General features: G+C 42.1%; 1 pseudogene and 1 gene segment (V, D, J or C); both read right to left on the reverse strand.

Moving 5' to 3' along the window:
- The window catches only part of LOC116905410, a 978601-nt gene that overhangs the window by 422599 nt on the left and 533523 nt on the right, over positions 1-22479 (reverse strand).
- Positions 9803-19354, reverse strand: LOC116905577 (annotated as a pseudogene).

Here is a 22479-nt window from a genome sequence, read left to right on the forward strand (position 1 = left end):
GTCTGTTCTGGCTTCCCAGGCGTGTCTGCCCCTCTGAAGGTGTAGCTCTCCCTCCCACGGCATTTGGGTGCAGGGAGCTATTGACCAGGTCCCTTCAGATCTGGGCAGTTTTTGGACCGCAGGGGACCTATCCAGTGCCACTATCTTCTTGTTCCCAGAGGCCCTATACAGTTTCCTCTTGGGCCAGTGATGTGGGCAGGGGTGGGCAGTATTGGTGGTCTCTCCCGCTCTGCAGTCTCAGGAGTGCCCACCTGTCTGTGGGGTGAGCTCTCTCCCCCAAGGGGTTTGGGAGCAGTGAGCTGTGGGCCAGGATCATCGAGGTTGGGGCTCCAGCTAAAAACCAGACATGTTCGTTCCCCGAGGAATTTTGCCTCTGTGTGTCCTGAGTCAACCAGGGAGGTCACTTGGAGCAGAAAAGTTGGTCTTACCTCTGGTCCTGGGGCTGAAGTTGCTCAGTCTTTGAGTTTCTTTACATAGTGGATTATACTGATGTATTTCCATATATTGAACCATCCCTGCATCCCTGAGAGGAAGCCAACTTGATCAGGATGGATGTTCATTTTTATGTGTTCTTTGATTCAGTTTGCAAGAATTACATTGAGTATTTTTTGCATCAATATTCATAGTGTAAATTGGCCTGAAGTACTCTTATTTTTTGAGTCATTGTGTAGTTTAAGTATAAGTGTAATTTTGGTTTTATAGACAGAATTGGGTAGTGCTCCTTCTGTTTCTATTTTGTGGAATTAGTTTGGACAGTATTTGTATTAGGTCTTCTATGAAGGTCTGATAGAATTCTCCACTAAACCCATCTGGTCCTGGGCTTTTTTTGTTGGGAGATTTTTAATAACTGCTTCTATTTCTTTAGGAGTTATGGGTCTGTTTAGATGGTTTATCTGATCATGATTTAACCTTGGTGCCTTTTATCTGTCCAGAAAATTGTCCATTTCCTCTGGATTTTGGTTTTGTTGAATCTAGGCTTTTGTAGTAGGATCTGATGTTTTTGGGGGGTTTTTTGTTTTGTTTTGTTTACAATGTTTTTTGTTTTTTGTTTTTTTGTTTTGTTTTGTTTTGTTTTTTTTTAGTTTCCTCACATTCTGTTGTTATGTCTCCTTTTTCATTCCTGATTTTGTTAATTTGAGTACATTCTTTGTGCCCTCTGGTTAGTCTGGCTAAGGGTTTATCTATCTTGTTGCTTTTCCCAAAGAACCAACTCCTGGTTTTGTTGATCCTTTGTATGGTTCTTTTTGTTTCTACTTGTTGGATTCCATCCCTGAGTTTGATTATTTCCCGCCATCTACTCCTCATGGAGTACTTGCTTGTTCTAGAGCTTTTATGTGTTCCTTCAAGCTCATAGTGTATACTGTTTCCAGTTTCTATTTGGAGGCTCTCAGAGCCATGAGCTTTCCTCTTAGCACTGCTTTCATTTTGTCCCATAAGTTTAAGTATGTTGTGCCTTCATTTTCATTAAATTCTAAAGAGTCTTTAATTTCTTTCTTTATTTCTTCCTTGACCAAGTTACCATTGAGTAGAGCATTGTTCAATTTCCATGTGTATATGGGCTTTCTGTCATTTTGGTTGTTACTGAAGATGAGCCTTAGTCTGTGGTGATCTGATAGGATATACATAGGATTATCTCAATCTTCTTGTATCTGTTGAGGCCTGTTTTGTGACCAATTATATGGTCAATTTTGGAGAAGGTAACATGTGATGCTGAAAAGAAGGTACATTCTTTTGTTTTAGAATGAAATGTTCTAAAACTATCTGTTAAGTCCATTTGGTTCATACCTTGTGTTAGTTTCTCTATGTCTCTGTTTAATTTCTGTTTCCATGATCTGTCCATTGATGAGAGTGGGATGCTGAAGTGTCCTACTCTTATTTTGTGAGGTGCAATGTGTGCTTTGAGCTTTAATAAAGTTTCTTTTATGAATGTGGGTGCCCTTGCATTTGGAGCATAGTAATTCAGGATTGAAAGTTCATCTTGGTGGAGTTTTCCTTTGACGAATATGAAATGTCCTTATCTTTTTTGATAATCTTTGGTTGAAAGTCAATTTTATTTGATATAAAATGGATGCCCCAGCTTGTTTCTTGTGACCATTTGCTTGGACAATTGTTTTCCACCTTTTACTCTGAGGTAGTGTCTTTGTCACTAATGTGTGTTTCCTGTATTCAGCAAAATGCTGGGTCCTCTTTTCGTATCCAGCCTGTTAGTCTATGTCTTTTTACTGGGGGAATTGCGTCCATTGATGTTATGAGATATTAAGGAATAGTGATTGTTCTTTCCTGTTATTTTTGTTGTTAGAGGTAGAATTATGTTTGTGTCTCTCTTCTTTTGGGTTTGTTTCAAGGATATTACTTTCTTGCTTTTTTAGGGTGTAGTTTCCCTCCTTGTGTTGGAGTTTTCCATCTATTATCCTTTGTAGGGCTAGATTTGTGGAAAGATATTGTTTAAATTTGGTTTTGTCATGGAATATCTTTGTTTCTCCATCTATGTTAATTGTGAGTTTTGCTGGATATAGTAGACTGGGCTGGCATTTGTGTTCTCTTAGGGTCTGTATGACATCTGCCCAGGATCTTCTGGCTTTCATAACCTCTAGTGAGAAGTCTGATGTAATTCTGATATGTCTGCCTTTATATGTTACTTGATCTTTTTCCCTTACTGCTTTTAATATTTTTTCTTTGTTTTGTGCATTTGGTGTTTTGACCATTATGTGATGGGAGGAATTTCTTTTCCGGTCCAATCTGTTTGGAGTTTTGTAGGCTTCTTCTATGTTTATGGTCATCTCTTTCTTTAGGTTAGGGAAGTTTTCTTCTATAATTTTGTTGAAGATATTTACTGGCTCTATGAGATGGGTATCTTTGCTCTCTTCTATACCTATCATCCTTAGGTTTAATATTCTCATTGTTTCCTGGATTTCCTGGATGTTTTGGGTTATGCATTTTACATTATCTTTGATTGTTGTGTCAATGTTTTCTATGGTATCTTCTGCCCCTGAGATTCTCTCTTCTATGTCTTGTATTCTATTGGTAATGCTTACTTCTGTGATTCCTGATCTCTTTCTTAGGTTTTCTATTTCCAGAGTTGTCTCCCTTTGTGATTTCTTTATTATTTCTATTTCATCTTCAGATCCTGAATGGTTTTGTTTAATTCCTTCACTGGTTTGGTTATGTTTTCCTGTAATTCTTTAAGGGATTTTTGTGTTTCCTCTTTAAAGGCTTCTACCCGTTTACCTGTGCCGTCCTGTATTTCTGTAAAGGAGTTATTTATGTTCTTCTTAAGGACATCTAACATCATCATGAGTTGTAATATTACGTCAAAGTCTTGCTTTTCTGGAGTGTTGGGTATCTAGGCCTTGCCGTGGTAAGGGACTGGGTTCTGATGATGGCTAGTAGCCTTGGTTTCTGTTGCTCAGCTTCTTGCCCTTGTCTCTCACCATCTGCTTATCTTCAATGTTAGCTAGTCTCGCTGTCTCTGGCAGTGGCTCGACCCTCTTTGCCTGTGTTTCAGCACTCCTGGAGATTGATTTTCTCCCAGCAGGATCTGGGTGCAGAGAGCTGTGTCACAGGGTCAGCTCCAGGCACAGGCTGAAAACTGAATTCTTTTTTTTTTTATTAACTTGAATATTTCTTATATACATTTCGAGTGTTATTCCCTTTCCCGGTTTCCGGGCAAACATCCCCCTCCCCCCTCCCCTTCCTTATGGCTGTTCCCCTCCCCACCCTCCCCCTATTGCCGCCCTCCCCCCAACTGTCTAGTTCACTGGGGGTTCAGTCTTAGCAGGACCCAGGGCTTCCCCTTCCACTGGTGCTCTTACTAGGATATTCATTGCTACCTATGTGGTCAGAGTCCAGGGTCAGTCCATGTATAGTCTTTAGGTAGGGGCTTAGTCCCTGGAAGCTCTGGTTGCTTGGCATTGTTGTACATATGGGGTCTCGAGCCCCTTCAATCTCTTCCAGTTCTTTCTCTGATTCCTTCAACGGGGGTCCTATTCTCAGTTCAGTGGTTTGCTGCTGGCATTTGCCTCTGTATTTGCTGTATTCTGGCTGTGTCTCTCAGGAGCTATCTACACTTCTGCACTTTTTTGCTTCATCCATCTTATCTAGTTTGGTGGCTGTATATGTATGGGCCGCATGTGGGGCAGGCTCTGGATGGACGTTCCTTCAGCCTCTGTTTTAATCTTTGCCTCTCTCTTCCCTGCCAAGGGTATTCTTGTTCCCCTTTTAAAGAAGGAGTGAAGCATTCACATTTTGATCATCCGTCTTGAGTTTCATTTGTTCTAGGCATCTAGGGTAATTCAAGCATTTGGGCTAATAGCCACTTATCAATGAGTGCATACCATGTATGTCTTTCTGTGATTGGGTTAGCTCACTCAGGATGATATTTTCCAGTTCCAACCATTTGCCTACGAATTTCATAAAGTCGTTGTTTTTGATAGCTGAGTAATATTCCATTGTGTAGATGTACCACATTTTCTGTATCCATTCCTCTGTTGAAGGGCATCTGGGTTCTTTCCAGCTTCTGGCTATTATAAATAAGGCTGCTATGAACATAGTGGAGCACGTGTCTTTTTTATATGTTGGGGCATCTTTTGGGTATATGCCCAAGAGAGGTAAGCATTGGTTTTTCTTACTTAGGTTCTTGAACTTCCCTCTGGCCATCTCGTTATCTTTGTTGTAAGGTGGCCTTGCTGTCTCTGACTGGAGCTTGTTCTTCCTGTGAGCCTGAGAGCCTGGGTGTGTCAGCACTCCTGGGGTCAATTTTTCTCTGGGTGGAATTTGGGTGCAGAGGGCTATAGCATAGGGCCAGCACCCAGGCACAGATGGAAACTGGAAGGATCTTGTTCTTGTCTGCAGTGTGCTTCCTGTGTCCACTGGGACCTAGGGGGTCCCACTTGTGGCAGGTATTGGGGCAGTAGTGGTGGTCTCACCCATGAGCTTGGATGTGTCAGCATTTCTGGGAGACAAACTTCCTCTCTCTGTTCTTTTTTAAAATATGTTTATACCTGACTCTTTACTATTAGGACCAAGTTTCTATTATTTCTCTCAGTTTTTACTTTTACTTTTCCCTCCAAAAAGACTGGAAGATTTAGATTCCTATGTTGATTTTTTTTTTTTGAGCCAAAGATTTGTCTGACCTTTCCTGCCCTGTTTCTTTTCCTTATATGTTCTTATAAGTTTTTAATACCTTCTGTTAAACCATCTCCTAAATTCCAGGAATGTAGTTATCTCTTTAAAAGAGTTAACTAAGCCAGAGTCATTAACCACAGTGACTTCCTCCTGCTTACTCAGGATGCCTGCAGGGGCAGTCAGGGGTTGCTGGGAGAACCAGGGTCTGTGTTCCAAGAAAAAATTCAGGGTTCCTCATTAACTCATCAGTAATGAAACTAAAAATCACCATAAGAGTAAACAGCAGAATCCAGGAAGCATATGTTGCAAGCCCCAGAGTCAAACAGTCACAGTGTTGCTTCCACAGGTGGTTGTTAAGAGGACAGGGATCTCCAAGGGCCTTGCTATAAAGTGTCCCATTTGCATGTCCCATTTGCTCCTGCCAAATCCGTTTGTAACAAAGGAGACCTGTCTACTCCTGGGCTCCTCCAAAAAGTCTTTAGACAGCGCTACGCACAACTGGCGGGGGAAGATAGAATCCACCCACACCCGCATTGATAGGGCTTCCCCTGATATTCCTGTCAATGTTTCTTTCTACCACATTGTTTATGCTTTAAATGTGTTATATTCCTTACTACAATTCTACTTCTAATCAGACCCTCTCCTCCAGTGCACAAGTAACTTTGGGATGAAGCTGTGTGTGTGTGTGTGTGTGTGTGTGTGTGTGTGTGTGTGCACATTTGCATTAAAAATGATACTTATGCCATCCTTCCTACAGATTATAAAGGTTTATGTGGGATAGGTCCTATTGCACCCATTTTACTTGGTAAATCATTCCAATCAATCAATAAATCTAAGAGAGCTCTCCGAACATTGTGATGACTCTTTGCATCAGATCCCATAATGATTACAACTGCAATGACGTTTTTATTGCCTGTCTCAGGATAGGTATCTAAGATGGCCTATAAGATTAGCAATTCTACCAATGTTACAGCAAAATATGAGCAGAAATGAATCAAGAGATGGGTGAACTGAGAACCACCACTTTACAAAACAGAGCCACTAGAGATTATGTGTCCCTCTGAAGTGGAAACTTAAGCTTTCTTTATAAAGTCAGTAGGATGGTGTGCTGCTGGGGCAAACACGTGAAGGTGCATTTTGTTAAAGTGGACACAGGTGTGAAAGGCTCAGGCCGACTCGGGAAGGAACATTTTACTGAAGCAGACACAGGAGAGAGCATGTTCTGCTAAAGCATGCATGTGAAAGGACACGTGATGAAGGATTCTTCACTAACAGCACCCATGTGTTGGCCCACTGTACATAGTGTAGTTGAGCTGTATTTGTCAGGACTCCATAGAGAGAAATACACCAAAAAATTTCTAGTGGTGTGCTGCAGTTTCTTGTTTCCATGGACTCCGGTTGATTGACAGAGTGATATCCGCTGAGACAGACTCTAGTGGCGAGACCTGTGGAGGACACGTGATTTTTGAAGGGCATATAAATAGGTCTCAATGGGCAGTGATGAGAGCTGAGCTTGACTTGCTCACAGAGCTCACTCTGCAATGCTTGTGGGTCTCACATCTTCACTGATCTTTGTTTCCCTGAAAGAGGTACAGCTGAGAACTTCTCATCTTCCACCGAGTTCTTCCTGCTGACTTGTGCATATGCTGAGGCCCGGCTGTCTCTGCTGGTTAGCACCACCACTGCTGCTTCATGTTTGCTATCCAGTCTCTACCAAACTGGACTGCTGGTGTATCTGTGAAGTGTTTGAGAATGGGTCAAGCTGCTGCTGCTGCTGACCTGTGACCTGAACTGCTGATTTCCAGACAACACAGAAGAAAGTTGCTCCAAAGAACCTTTCTAAACAGGTCCAGTTCTCCCTTATCCTTTCTTTCCCACTACCTCTGGGGGTGGGGGTGGGGGTGGGCTAGAAGGGAGGTAGCATTTAAGAACCATAATTGAAAATAACGTTTGAAAAAATTAAAGTCCTATCACCCAAGCATAATCTTGACATACCTTATGTCAGCAACTGCTTGGCATGAGTTGCTTTAATAGGTGGTCAAATTAATTTGCAAAAAGAGAAAAGCAAAATCTCACCAGTGACCTATGAAAGGCCATCATGGTTAAGATGATTTCCCCTCTCCTTGGTCTTCTATTGTCTATCATGATTCTCTTGTGCTTGCTTATATTAATTCAACTAGCCATGGAGGAAATGCATTAAACCATGCCTCTATTACATCCACTACGTTTTCTTAAAACCTTAGAAATGAGGAGATGTAGAGAGCACTGAGGTCTTCATGCTCACAGACACGCACTAGGGAACACAAGAATGTTAAACATGCAGGCTTGTCTCTTCAACAGAAGGGGCCTCTATACCCATTTCCCACCCAGAAGGCTGGGAGTGGATGGTGACCTTTGCTATCTGTAGGCCCAGAATGTTTATCCAGACCCTTCCTCCCTAGACCACAGACACATACTAGGGAACCCAAGAATGTTAACCATGCACGCAGGCTTGTCTCTTCAACACAAGGGCTATCTATACCATTTCCCACCCAGAAGGTTGGGAGTGCATGGTGACCTCTGCTATCTGTAGGGCCAGGCCTCACCCAAATCCCCACAGAATGTTTATTTATCCAGACCCTTCCTCCCTAGACATTTATTTTTAGCTTTGTTTCTCAGTTCATAGAACCCATCCTTGGGGAAGATGTCACACATACTTGGTGGCTCAGTGAGTCCTATGGTATCTGTATGACCAGGATCATACCTTAACCTCTCTGAGGTCCTTAAGCTATAGGACCCATCTTTATGGAAGAGGTCACACGTACATTGCAAAACTGTTTCTATGTGTTTACTCCTAAAGCTCTCTTGTGCAGCATGGGTTTGAGACAAATGTTTCCAAGAATCTTTTTTTCTTCCAAAAAATTCTACTTTAGTTAAATGCCTAAAAATTAAACTTCCCTGGGGTCAGACTCTCAAAGTTTGAACCAGCACCTGCTACTAAGTTGCACCGAACCAGATTTTCTTCTTGCCTCACGCAGATAATTACTCTGGCAGCAGTGGCATTTTCAAGGACTCCTACTATGATACTAAGTAAGAATTTCCTGACCAGGACTACATTTGCACAGGAACTAAGGCTGACAACTGACCTCCTAAAAGCAAAATGCTTCTGTGAAGCTAAGGATACAATGGAGTAACTAAGAAAGCCACAGAGTGGGAGAGAATCTGTGCCAGCTGTATGGCTGATAGAGGGTTAATAGCTAGACTATATCAACAATTCAAAAGACAAAGAGTCAAGAAAACAAAGAACCCACTTAAGATGTACTATGAATCTGAACATAGAGTTCCCAAAAGACATATCAAAAGTAGTATTTCAAACGGTGTCCTCTTTAGCGATCAGGGTAATTGCAAATCAAAACAGTTTTGAGATTTTTATCTCTCCACAGTCAGAATGACCAAGATCAGCAAAACACTGATGACAAATGACAGTGAGGAGAAAGGGGACACTCGGTCACTGTTGATGGGTCTGAAAACTGAGCAGCCATCCTGGAAATCAGTCCGAAGAATTCCCAAAACTACAAAACCTGTCTATCATACGACCCAGCATATGCCCAACATACACAGCAATGTACTCCACAGAGTAGATCTACCTGTTCCTCAGTGTTCACTGCTGCTCTATTCACAATAGCTAGGAAATGGAGACAAACTAGGTGTTCTTCAACAGAAGAATGGATAATGAAGCTGTGGTGCACATACACTGCAGAATACTATACAGCTGTGAAGAAGCATGAACTCATGAGACGTGTGTGTAAATGGATGGAGCTAGATATTGAGTGAGGTAACCCAAGCACAGGAGGACAAAGACCCACATGTTTGCTCTCATCTGTAGATCCTAGCTCTAAAGCTTCAGATGTTAGCCTATAACCTAGAACAATCACAGAAATTAAGACCATGGGGATGTCCTACGGATGGGACTGGCTGAACACAAGGGATATGAAGGGAGGAATGGGGACATGGGGACATGGGGACATGGGGAATTCGGCTCTAGATGAAGAGAGAGAAAGAAAATCAGCACAGGAGAGAGAAAGAAGGGGTAAATAACAATAAAGATTTTGAAAAGGCCTTAAAGAATCATATTATTTTATATTTACCTGAAAGTATTTATAATACATATAAGTGTACGTGTACACATACATAAGTAGCTTAAATAAAGTTTTGGCCCCTGGATGGCAATGTTTACCCCTTGAGCAAATGATGACATAATAAAAACTCCAGCACCATGCATGAGAGACCTCCTTGTTGGCTGTTGGTCATGAGAGTCCAGGAAACTTCCCTCCCCCACCCGTAGGACATCCCATGGTCCTTTTTCACTTTCTTAATTTCTGTGGTTGCTCCAGGTTATAGGCCCCATCTGAAGATTTGGAGCTAAGATCCAGAGATGAGAGAACATGTGGTCTCTGTGCTTGGGTCACCTCACTCAATACCTGCTTATGCTGTCACTGGTCAATTCTCAGAGATTCAAAGTTCTTATTGCCAAAGACACCACGTACTTGAGACAGAGAATTAAGATGATTAGAGCTGGATCTGAACGGACAGCTTCTCTGTGATGCCTGTGAATCGCACTAATGATCTGCAGGGTGAGACCTTCCCTTTTTTCCCCATAGGTATATAAACGTTTTATTAACAGCAAAGGCCCAAAGACTCATTTCTTCTCGGATACAACCACAGTATGGCTCCTGCAGCCAGTGGTCTTGGTGTGCCGACCTCAGACAGGAAGGCCCCAAAAGTGGTGCAGCCCCCCATTGACTCAATTTTTCTTCAGCCCCTCCAGGTCTTCACGCAGCTTGTTGTCTGGACCATTGGCCAGAACCTGGCTGTACCTCCCATCCTTCACGTCCTTCTGTCTGTTCAAGAACAAGTTGGGGATCTTGTACTGTCGTGGGCTCTGCATGATGGTGATCACACGCTCCACCTCATCCTCTGTGAGCTCCCCAGCCCTCTTGGTGAGGTCAGTGTCTGCTTTCCTCAACACCACATGAGCATATCTCTGCCCCACAACCTTCTTTTTTTCTTTTTCTTTTTTCTTTTTTTTGGAGCTGGGGACTGAACCCAGGGCCTTGCGCTTGCTAGGCAAGCACTCTACCACTGAGCTAAATTCCCAACCCCTCCGCCCCACAACCTTAATGGCAGTGATGACGAAGGCTATTTTCTGTCGTCCATTGATGTTGGTGTTGAGTACTCGCAAGATGTGCTGGGACTTCCGAGGGATCATTAGAGACACGGCAGCGGCACACGTGGTGGCATGTAGGACTGCTGTGGAAGAGCCAGGTGAGACCTTCCTGAAGGTGCAATGCAGGACTCACATCTTGAATGTAGACAACAGCTCTCTAGTTGGACTTAAGGACCACTCAACAGGTGGGAAATCATGTCTGATGTCGGAAATCTAACCACCTCCCTAGGGCCAGTGAGATCATAGGTTTTAAATGAGAACCAACTACCACCACTTGAGTAAAGCTATTTGGATATCCAATCCCAAGTGGTTAGCCCTGAAATTATATGCATACAAGAAACACTACATGGACTCAGCCAGGTGCCTTTGTATATTTATGTTTATACATATGTGTGCTGAAGTGGAAACGAAAGGGTTCTCTGGAAAGTCAGTTGGACGGTGTTTTGCTGAGGCAAACGCATGCAGAACATTTCGTTAAAGTGGACACCGGTATGAAAGGCTAAGGCAGACACAAGAGAGAGGATGCTCTGCTAAAGCAAGCACGTGAAAGGATTCATAATGAAAGATTCTTTGCTAAGGATGGAGATATATATATATATATATATATATATATATATATGTATATTGGTTCACCTTACACTGCATAGTTGAGTTTGTCAGGACTGCATAGACAGAAAGAAATGCATTAAAACCCTTCTGGTGGTGTACGGCAGTTTCTTGCCTCTTCCTCAGACCCAGGCTGATTGGATGCACATGTTGAACCAAGAGCCGTTCTGAGGTAAGGCACATGGAGGACATGTGATGTTTGGAGGATATAAAAGGACTCCAAAAGTGATGGAGACAGAGCTTGGCTTGCTGGTACAGCTAGCTGTGCAACACTTGTGGGTCTCGCGTCTTTGCTAATATTTGCTTCCTTGAAAAAGGCACAACTGAGATTTCCTCCCTGGGTCTCTACTGTTGACTTGAGCCGAGGCTGAGGCCTGGCTGGCTCTGCTAAATCATGGCACCACTGTTGCTAACCAGCATCTACCGAACTGGACTGCTGGTGCATCCATGAAGTGTTTGCAAGTGGATCGAGTTGTTGCTGCTGACCTGTGAACTAAACACAGGCAACATAGACAGGAGCTGCTCCAAAGAACCTTTCCAAACAGGTCCACTTCCCCATATCCTTTCTTTTCTGGCACCTCTGGTGGGTGGTGGGCTAAAAGGGAGGTTAAAGTGTTTAAGAACCATCATTAAAAATAAGGTTTGAAAGAATTAAAGTTACAATGTACCAAGGATAATAACAATGAAGAAGCTATTGAGAGGCAGTAAGGGGGAGCACGTGAGACATTGGACAGAAGGAGGTATAGTTTGGAGGGAGGGAAAAGGAGTAAAAGATAAACTTATTTTTAATTTTTAAAAATGTAATGAAAGTGAAAATAAGGAAGAAACGACAGGGAAATTAAAAAGTATCTAGGAATCAGATGAAAATGAAAACAGCTTTCCCCTACTCCTGGGATAAAACAAAGGCAGCTTTAAGTAAGCGTGACTACATTAAAAAAACAAAGTCAGAAATACCTCAAATAAACAACCAAGGGATGCACCTGAAGCTTTAGAAAACCAAACCAAGATGACCCCAAAATTAATAGGATTAAGTAAAGCTAGGAGCAGAAATCAGTGAAACGGAGCCTAGTACGAGGAATCAGGGAAACCAAAGCATGTTCTTTGAAAGGATGAGTTAGGCGAGCAAATCCGTAGCCAAAATAAAAAGAAAAAAATGAATAAAATTGGAGTTTAAAAGTACTATTATGATAAATAGCACCATAAACCAGACAACTATTACAAAATACTTAAAAATCTATAACCTCCCAAATTGCGAAGTTCAGGAGAAACGGATACATTGTATAATACATGTATTTTAAAATTGATCAAAAAGGATATATTCAACATAAGCAGATTAAGAAACGCAAACAATAAAATTGAAGTAATAAATAAAAGGTCTCCCTGCTTGGACAACCGTGAGGACAGGCTTTAAAAATTGATTTTTCTACTAAATCAGAAAATCTTAAAGAAATAGATAAATCTTTAGATTCATGCAAGGCTGACCCAAGATGAGGTAAGGAACTTAAACAGATCCTTAACAGCCAATGAGATAGAACTGCAATTGGGGAAGCCCCTAACCAAGAAAAGCCCAGGGCCAGTCAGATTCAGGGCAAAATTCAACCAGACCTTCAAAGGAGAGCTAGCCTTCCTACTGTGCAAACTGCTCTACAAAACAGAAAAACAGTGGCTTCTAATCTCTTCTTTACAGAAGCCAGGATTATGACAACAGCAAAACCAGATAAAGACAGAACATAAACAACAACTTGACCCCAGAGAATTACATTGACAAATACTTTCAAACAAACTTCAAGAACACACCCAAAAGTTCGTTCACCACGGACGAAGTTGATGTCACTCCAGGGACACAAGGGAATTCAGCATGAGTTAGTCCAGTAAATCCAAGTCACCACATAAAGGGCCTCAAGGTCAGAGATCGTCGGATCGCTTCAGTGATAAAGAGAGGCTTTTGACAAAAATCCAACATCCCTTTGTGAGTAAAAACCTTGAAGAGGGGCCTTCCAGAAGAGGGGGCTGAAAGGCTGCAAAAGCCAGGAGTCTGGACCTGACAGGACAGATAGACTCCCAAACTCAGAACATGTGTGCTCCACCTCAAGCAAGCCAACAGTCCGGAAAGGGAGGGAAGGGGCTCAGACTCACCCACCCGGAGTGATTGACAGTTGACGTCTTCTTGGGAAATGAAGATCAGCTTTCTTCAAGGGTGTGGCCCCCGGTAGATTGCCCACAGTTCAGTGAATAGTCCCACAATGATGTGTTTATAGTTAGTTAAAATAGGACTTGCTGGGTTATAAAGAATAAGTGGTACATGAATTTGGGAGGGGGTGAAGGGCGTGGATTGTGGATCTTGGAGGAATGAGGGAGAGGAAAAGGAATGGACAGGATGAAGACACACTGCATACTTGTATGAAACTGACTGTCAAAGAATTCAGACACATACATAATGTGTTTTTATCAGACCCCTAACTTCTTCCCCCACACCATTACATTTTCCTCCTAACTTCGTGTACTCCTCTTAAATCCACTGTGTCCATTAAGGACTACCAGTATACCCATAGGACCATTTACTGGGGTGTGAGTAGCTTTTCAGGGGTTGCATCTTGAAAACAAACCCCTCCCCATCAATTGACAAAAGCTCTTCATCTACTTTAGGACTTTGGAAGCCCCTATCCATCCATGATGTAACATTGACTGTCTAGATCTTGGGCAGGTTCCATGCATGCAGTCCCAGCTACTGCACATCTGTGCAACAACCCTGTCATGTCAGAAAACGTTATTTTACAATAGCCGTCTGCTTCTAGCACTAATATTTCTGCCTGCCCTGATGATCCCACTTTGATTTTTCAGAGAGGCTGTGTTATATCCCACTTAGGGCTGAGCACGTCATGGTCCTTTATTTTTCTGAATGTTGAACAGTTGTCAGTCTCTGTTGTTTTCTACCGCAGAAGGAAGCTTCCCTGGTGAGGGTTGGGCAGTTCAATACTGTGTCCATTCAGCAGAATAACAGTATAAGTTCTCCCCTAGGGCCTTTGACTTACACAGATGCTAGCTCTGGGTCTACTTAGCAGTAAGGACAGAATTTATGTCTTGTGAAATGAGTCTTAGACCCAATGAGAAGATGTATATTCACTCCAGTAGCACTGTGCCACCATCGTACCAATGGGCCTGTCTTTTCAGGCTGGTTTTCATTGTAGCTTGTTGCTTGCGATCCTGACCAAGACTATTGGGGGCGGGGGAGGGGTAAGAACCCGCAGAGTCAATGATCCAGACTCTGGGAGTTGGGCAAGTGTAATTTGTTTATTACAGGAACTGGGCAAACCTTTATTCCTCACTCCCAGCATCTCAATGGATCTCAAGTTGCCAGTTGTGACACTGTCTTTTGCTCAGTGTCTCGCTCCATTGCCTGATACAGTGTCAGTGGTCTCTAACGATGCAAACAGAGTCTAGGTTGGCTCAGGGAGGAAGTACCTGCAGCGCATGCGCCAGCCTTGCAGCTGGGCCCGCTGGGCGAAGATCCTCCTACAGTAGCTCACAATTCACACCAGGATAGTGATGTTTTTTTCTTCTCTCAGTATCCTAGTACCTTCTACCATTATGAGTGTTATTCAGTAGTGATGAAGCCTCCAGGTCAGTACTAGCTTGATCTGTCAATGTCCTATGTCCCAATTGTTCAGTTTCTTCGGCAATAGGATCTTACCGTCAAGTTCTAGAGGTTAACCAAATGAAATGGCAACAACCTGTAATGTGATATTGTCCTACGGGACCCAACTGAATAACAGCGTCAGAAGTAACACACACCTGGCTCTGATCTTTTGTTTGATAACCTATGACACCTGGAAGTCATTATTCCCCTGCCCCCATATAAGAAAACTCTACTTAAACTCTTTCTGTATATGTGTAGGCACATGTGTGTGTCCATGTGTGATATATATGTATTTATTTTAGGAAGATTCTGAAATGATAGCTTTCCATGTGGCCTTTCAAGGAGTCTTTAATTAATTACCCCTCCCTGTACCTCCTTCCCTGTCTTCATATCTCCATCACCACCCCCTTGACACTTTTTGCCCCGCAATTCCCCCTTCTCTCTTCAAATCACCTGTGTTCTACTATCCTCTCTCCCTTGAAATCTCTTCTTCGCTCTTTCTGGTTTCTGTGACTTCTTTACACATTCCGTTTAAACCCGCGTATCCAAAGATCCAAAGGCAGGGTCCGCATATGAGAAGACACGCGGTGTCGTTCCTCAGGGTCTGAGTCGCCTTCTCAGAATGAGCATTTCCATCCGTTTGCCTGAAATTTTCATAATTTTGGTTCTCTTTGCAACTGGATAAAATTCTGCTGTGTGTAAGCCACACATCTTCGTTCTTCACTCACTGTAACCTCCTAGCCTGCTTCCCCTTCCTAGCTACTGTGCCTAGAATCACGATGCACATAGGGGAGCTAGTATCTCTGTAGTAGGATGTGGAGTCCTTTGGGTATGTGTTACAAAGTGGACTAGCTAGCAATAACGAACGTATAATTCTAGCTATTTGAGGAACCTCCACACTGCCTTCCAAAGGGGTTGCACCAGTTTGCACTCCCACAAAACAATAAATGAGCGTCCCCTTCCAAGACCCCCCTGCCCCTGCTCCAACTGGCCCTTTCCTAGTCTTTGCCATTATGATTGGGATGAGAAGCACTCTCACAGTTTAGTTTGCATTTCCATGATGGCCCAGGATGGTGAGCCCTTTAAAAATTATTTCTGGGGCTGGGGATTTAGCTCAGCGGTAGAGCGCTTACCTAGGAAGCGCAAGGCCCTGGGTTCGGTCCCCAGCTCCGAAAAAAAAGAACAAAAAAAAAAATTATTTCTTAGCCATTTGCATCTCTTTTGAAAACTTTCTGTTCAGCTCATTTTAAACTAGCTGTTGGTTTTCTCAGTGTTTAACGCTTAGGTTTTTGTATATTCTGACAGTGACCCTGTATCACACATGTAACTGACGAGTACTTTCCTGCTTTCTAAGCTACCGCTCCACTTGTTTAATGGCGCCCTTTGCTGTGCAGGAGTCTTGATTTCATAAGGTCCCATGTGTCAGTTGGTGGTCCTGATGCTGTGCTAGCAGATCTGATGCAGACAGTTCTTTCCCATTACTACTGTGAGTTGGAGAAGATGCCTCCGCTTCTCCTCTAACAGATTTGGGCATCCTGCTAAACCCTGTAATTATCCTTGATGCATTTGGACTGGAGCTTTGTGCCGGGTGAGAGATAAGGGCTGGTTTCATTCTTCCGTATATAGCTATCCAGGTTGACCAGCACCATTTGATAAGAATGCTGACATCTCACATATAAATGAATATATACCACATCTATTGTTTGGGGCCCAGGTTACCTCACTTGGGATGATTTCCCCCTAGTTCATCCATTTGCCTGCAGATTTCATGGTGTCACTTTATTTTTAACAGCCATGTAATACTCTATTGCGTAATCGAATGTACACACTTTCTTTATCCATTCTTCTGTGGAGAGACATCTAGATTGCTTCCAGTTTCTGGCTACTATGAGTAAAGCAGCAACAAACATGGTTGAGCATGTGTCTCTGGGGTAGGATAAAACACTCTTTGGATAAATGCCTAAGAATGGCATAGCTGAGGTAAATTTGATTCCCAGTATCTTCTTAAAGATTCTTCCTGAGGAACCACCACACTGATCTTCACAGTTTTTGTATAAGTTTACACTCCCATTGTCTTAGTTAGAGCTCTAAAGGAAAACATTACAGTTTCAGAGGTTTAATCCATTATCATCATGGCTGGAAGCATGGCAGTGTGCAGGGAGACATAGTACTGGAGGAATATATATATATATATATATATATATATATATATATATATATATAACCCCAAAATATTTTATGTCATTTGAGGCTACTGTGAAAGGTGTATATTAAGGGGGGCTACTGATTTTTGTGAATTCCCCACCTTCTAGTCTAGCAGGTTCAGTCTATCTAGTTTTATATCAGAGTCTTTGATTCATTCGGAGTTATTTTTTGTACAGGAAGATAAGTATCGTTCTACTTTCATTCTTCTACACACAGGCATCCAGTTTGACCACCACCACCTGTTAAAGATGGAATCTGTTTTTCCCCAGTGTGTATTTCTGTCATCTCTGTCAAAAATCAGGTGTCTGTAGATGCATGGACTTGATCTAGGTCTTTGATTCTATTTCCTTGATCATGCCTGTTCTTTATGACAATACCATGCTTGTCTTACTACCATAACTTTGTAGTGCAATGTGAGATTTGGAGTGTTGAAACCCCCAGCTGTTCTTTCCTTGTTCGGGTTGTTTTAGTTATCTTGGATTTTTTGTGTTTTGTTTTTTTTTTTTTAATCTGAAACTGAAAATTGTCCTTCAATTTCTGTGAAGAATTGTGTTGGAATTTTGATGAGGATTGCATTGAATCTGTAGATTGCGTTTGGTAAGATGGCCATTTTTACTATGTTAATTGTACCGATCCTTGCACATAGGAGATCTTTCCACATTCTGATATCTTCTCTAATTTCTTTCTTCAGTGTCTTAAGGGTTGTTTTTTTAATCATACAAATCTTTCACTTGTTTGGTTAGAGTTACCCCAAAGTATTTTATGTTATTTGAGGCTACTGTGAAAGGTATATATTAAGGAGGGCTACTGATTTTTGTGAATTAATTTTATATCCAACTACTTGGCTTACTAGCCATTAAATTGTAACCAAGCCACAATCCATAGAGCCAGAGAAATTAGTTATAAATAAAGGGGCAGGAACTGGGGAAACACATGGACATTCCTTTGAAGGGGGAGATAGAATTGATTTTATGGGTGGACTTGTGTGAGGAAGGCATGGATAGGAATGGGAGGGAGGGAAGGTAGAGTAGGGAGAGGGAATACAGGGAGAAACAGCTAGAACTGATGGTCATCTGAGGGATGGTATGGAAACCTAGTACAGTGAAAACTTCTTAAAATATATGAATGCAGTCCTAAAGATGTCTCCAAGTAATGGAGAAGATGGGGTCCCAATTACTGGCCACCTCTTGTCACCAAACTAAACTTCCAGTACTGGGACTGAGTTATATCCAGTAGAGTCGTTGGTCAAAGAGGTCCCATAGAAATCCTCAAACAACCCAGGATGCTGTTAAGACAACAGGTTGCTCTCCACAAACTGACAGTAAGCCCTCATTACTGAAGACATTACCCATTGAACTCACTGAGCACAGAGAGATTTAGCTGGTGCCTACATGGAACCTTCACCGCTCTGTTCTAGTGTCTTTAGTTTGGAAAGGTACTCTGCAGGTTAAAAATGAGAAATATAGACACCAAGCCAGCCGCAAATTATTTGGCTTTCATAGCCATCCTACCTGCAAAAGTGCTATGGCAATAGTGGTACAAAGTTTGTGGGAGTAACCAACAACTTCTGATTTGACTTAAGGAACACTCCATGAGATGGGACCCATATGTAACAATGTTTGAGTGGCCAAGAATCAGAGATTAGATAGCCCAGAGAGATAAGGTAAAACCAAATATTACTGGTCTTTTGTTGTCGTTATTGTTTGTTTGTTGTTTGTTGAGACAAGGTTTCTCTGTGGGACCCTGGCTGCTCTGGAATTCACTCTGTAGACCAGGGTGGCTTTGAACTCTGAGATCCAGCTGTCTCTCCTTCCCAGGTCCTGGGATTAAAGGCATGTGCCATCACCATCTGGTCTTTAACTTTAAAAAAAAGTGGTAACAAAAGGACTCCTAATGACATTCTGCTATATTCATAGAACAGTGCTTTATTCAGACAGGGAGAAGCGTCCTCCTGAAGCAGATGGAAACAGATACAGAGACCCACAGTCAGATATCACACACACACACACACACACACACACACACTGGGGGGGATGGAAGAGAGGGGAGAGGGAGAGAGAGAGGGAGGGGAAAGGGAGAGGGAGAGGGAGAGGGAGAGGGAGAGGGAGAGGAGAGGGAGAGGAGAGGGAGAGGGAGAGAGAGAGGAGGGAGAGGAGAGAGAGAGAGAGAGAGAGAGAGAGAGAGAGAGAGAGAAAGAGTGCTTAGAACATACAGCTCTAAATGGAATGTACCCATCAAATCCATGTCCTTGGAGCTTAGGAAACCTTGGGAAGAGGAGAAAGAAAGAATATGAGAGCCAAAGGGAATGGAGAATAAGTCCCTATAAATTATCCAAGCAAAGGTCACATAAACTCATAGAAATGGAAGCAGCAAACACAGGAACAACATAGGTCTGTACCAGGTTCTCTGTGTATAGATTAAAGGTTTCAGTTTAGTGTTTATTTGGGACTCCTGCAAGTGTGTGAAAGAGTGGTATCTTAGTCGGCGTTTTATTGCTGTGAATAAACACCATGACCAAAAAGCAAGTCAGGGAGGAAGGGGTTTTATTTGGCTTACATTTCCAGATCATAGTCCATCGTTGGAGAAAGGCAAGACAGGAACTCAAATAGGGCTAGAACCTGGAGGCAGGAGTTGATCAGAGGCCATGATGGGATGTTGCTTACTGGCTTGCTCCTCATGGCTGGCTAAGTCAGTGTTTTTACCGAACCCAGGACCACCATCCTAGGAATGGCACCACCTGACATGGGCTGGGCCCTCACCGTTAAGGACTAATGGAGGCATTTTCTCAACTGAGGCTACTTCCTCTCTGATAACTAACTTGTGCCAAGTTGACACACAGAACCAGCCATTAAAAGTGGGTCCCTGATTCTTGTGTCTTCTCTTGGGCTCTTTTCCTTCTGTTGGCTTGACATAACCAACTTCACTGTAATGGATTTTGTTTTATTTTTATTATATTTTATTTTGTTAAAAAAAAAAAGAAGAAAATGGAGGACAGATTTCCCCTCAACACATGCACTTCATGTCGTCCTGATGCAGAACCAGAGATGGGATTACTAGGCCTTAAGGTAGTTTGTTTGTCTTAGTCATTGATCTATTGGTGAGAAGTGACACCATAACCATGCCAACTCTTATAAAAGAAAGCATTTATTTGGGGCTGCTTACAGTCTCAGAGGTTTAGTCCATTATCAGCACGGCAGGGAGCATGGCAGCACATAGATAGTTATGGTCCTGGAGAAGTTGCTGAGAGTTCTACATTAATATCAACAGACAGCAGGAAGAGACAGGGCCTGGTATGGGCTTTTGAAACCTCAAAGTCCAACTCCAGTGACAGACTTCCTTCAACAAGGCCACACCTTCAAATCCATTTCGGATAGTGTCACTCCCCAGTGACAAAGCATTCAAATCCATAGGCCTATGGGGCCATTTTTTAAAAAGATTTATTTATTTATATGTAAGTACATTGTAGCTGTCTTCAGACACACCGGAAAAAGGCATCAGATCCCATTACAGATGGCTGTGAGCCACCATGTGGTTGCTGGGAATTGAACTCAGGACCTCTGGAAGAGCAGTCCATGCTTTTAACCACTGAGCCATTCCTCCAGCCCTATGGGGCCATTTTTATTTAAACAACCACACTGTCCCTTTTAACTGGGTCAAGAAAACCCTATACTGTTTCTGTAATGAAAGTGTTAATTTAAACTGCCATCAATGATGTAGACAGGGTTTCTTTTCTGTAAAACCTCACCAGCCCATTTTTACCGTAAGTAATTTTGGTAGGAGCTAAGCTTAATAAATTGAATTGATACCTCATAATTTTGATTTGTAAAGCCTCAGGAATTAGTAAAGGGGGTCATTTTTTAAAATGAATTTGTTATGCATTTCATTTCCTCTTTAGAAAAAATGTTTGTTTTGGATCTATCCTCTATTTTAATCCTAATATTTTCATTAATATGAAGTTTTGGCATCCTCTACACAGCTCAGAACCACCTTCTCCAATATACACATTACAAATAATTTCTCACATTGGTTAGGCTGTCTTTTTTCAGTCTGCTAATTGTTCCCTTTGTTGCACATAAGATTTTAAACGGTTGTAAATTCGTTTTTCTATTTTTTTTCTCTGGCTTCCTGTAGTTTTAGAAATTTGTACAAAATTATTCCTTCCCATTCCAGTGAATTTCCATTGCGAGGAGGTGTTTCTCTTAGTGAGGTTCTATTGAAAATGTATTCCACAGTAATAGGTTTGAGATTTTGACCTTTTGGTTTGGTTTTGTAACTAGGATGTAATGAAATCAAGCTATGTCCTTCCTCCCGTGTGGCTGAGTGCAGAAACAATTTACAGAAACGAATCTTTTACGGACATGTGCCATTAGAGCACACTGGTAAAGCCTCACATGCTGGGATTGGCTTTTAGGTTTTCTTCTCTGCTCTGTTTGATTGCACTTATGTACTTAGCCTACACCATGTCTTTTGGATTATTATAGCACTATTGTATAATCCATCTTGGGATTGGCCTCCATTTTAAAAGAAAAAGAACCTGAGAACTTGACCTGTGGCTGAATCCAAGCTGCACCCAAGTTCCAGGAAGAACCATATAGTTTGTCTCTGGCCCATACCCCAGAGTTACTCCCTAGTCACTCTCTAGCAACAGCCAATCAAGATTAGTCTAGTAGTCTCAGAGGTACTTTTAGACCGTTTGTGATTGTTCATGGTTCAGAGTACCCACCTGCGAGCTTACAATATTCAATTAGGTGCTTGCCAGGATGGGCACCCCCTCGTTTGCTTGCCACTTCCTATAAAACCCCATCCCACTGAAGTCGGCTCAGGGCTTCGTCCTTCCATCCTGCTGCTTCAGGGAGTGGTGAGCTCAAGCTGGCACTTGAATAAGAAAGACCTTAGTGCAGTTACATTGGAATTGGCTCCTTGGTGGTCTTTGGGGGTTTCTCAAAACGGGCACAACATTCTCAGGATTGCCTTGAAGTCTTATGGTTCTAAATATATTTAGAAAATGTTTATTTTTTTATAGTCCTATGAAAAAGACCATTGATCTTTTTTGATGGAGATAGGATTCCAATATCACTTCAGGGGAATGCTTTCAATTACCTAAATTCTTTTTAAATCAAGTCTATTTCAATAAACTTCCAGCAGGTCAAATATAACACAATTTCTATTATATATAGAAACCCTCTTTGTGTGTGTGTGTGTGTGTGTGTGTGTGTGTGTGAGAGAGAGAGAGAGAGAGAGAGAGAGAGAGAGAGAGAGAGAGAGAGAAACTTAAGAGGATCAATTACACATAACATTAAGAAAAGATGTTAATGTAGTGGACTTGGAGCATGGAAAAGAGACTATATATTACATTAAAACAGAAAGAAGGTACAATTTGAGAGGAAGAAATGAACCAGAGGAAGTATATTGGGACGGATTCAGGGGGGCAATGAACAAGAGTGCCATTTAATGGCACATAGCTGTGGGAAACTGTAATTAAATTCCTTATACTGTTTTTCACTTTAGAAATAAGAATGTAAAAGCCTTTGAGATAAACTTTCAGGAAGTTAGGGGAAGACGATTAGTGAATCCATACTTCAAGTCAAGACACTGCATTATTACAAAGTAAAGGAAGATTATGTTTTGAGAAGACTTGAGTACTTAGTTTAGTCAGTTCCTATAAATCTGGGAAAATTAGTGATACAATGATTTTATGCTT

Source organism: Rattus rattus, chromosome 7 (assembly GCF_011064425.1).
Source record: "Rattus rattus isolate New Zealand chromosome 7, Rrattus_CSIRO_v1, whole genome shotgun sequence".
In the NCBI taxonomy this organism is placed as follows: domain Eukaryota; kingdom Metazoa; phylum Chordata; class Mammalia; order Rodentia; family Muridae; genus Rattus; species Rattus rattus.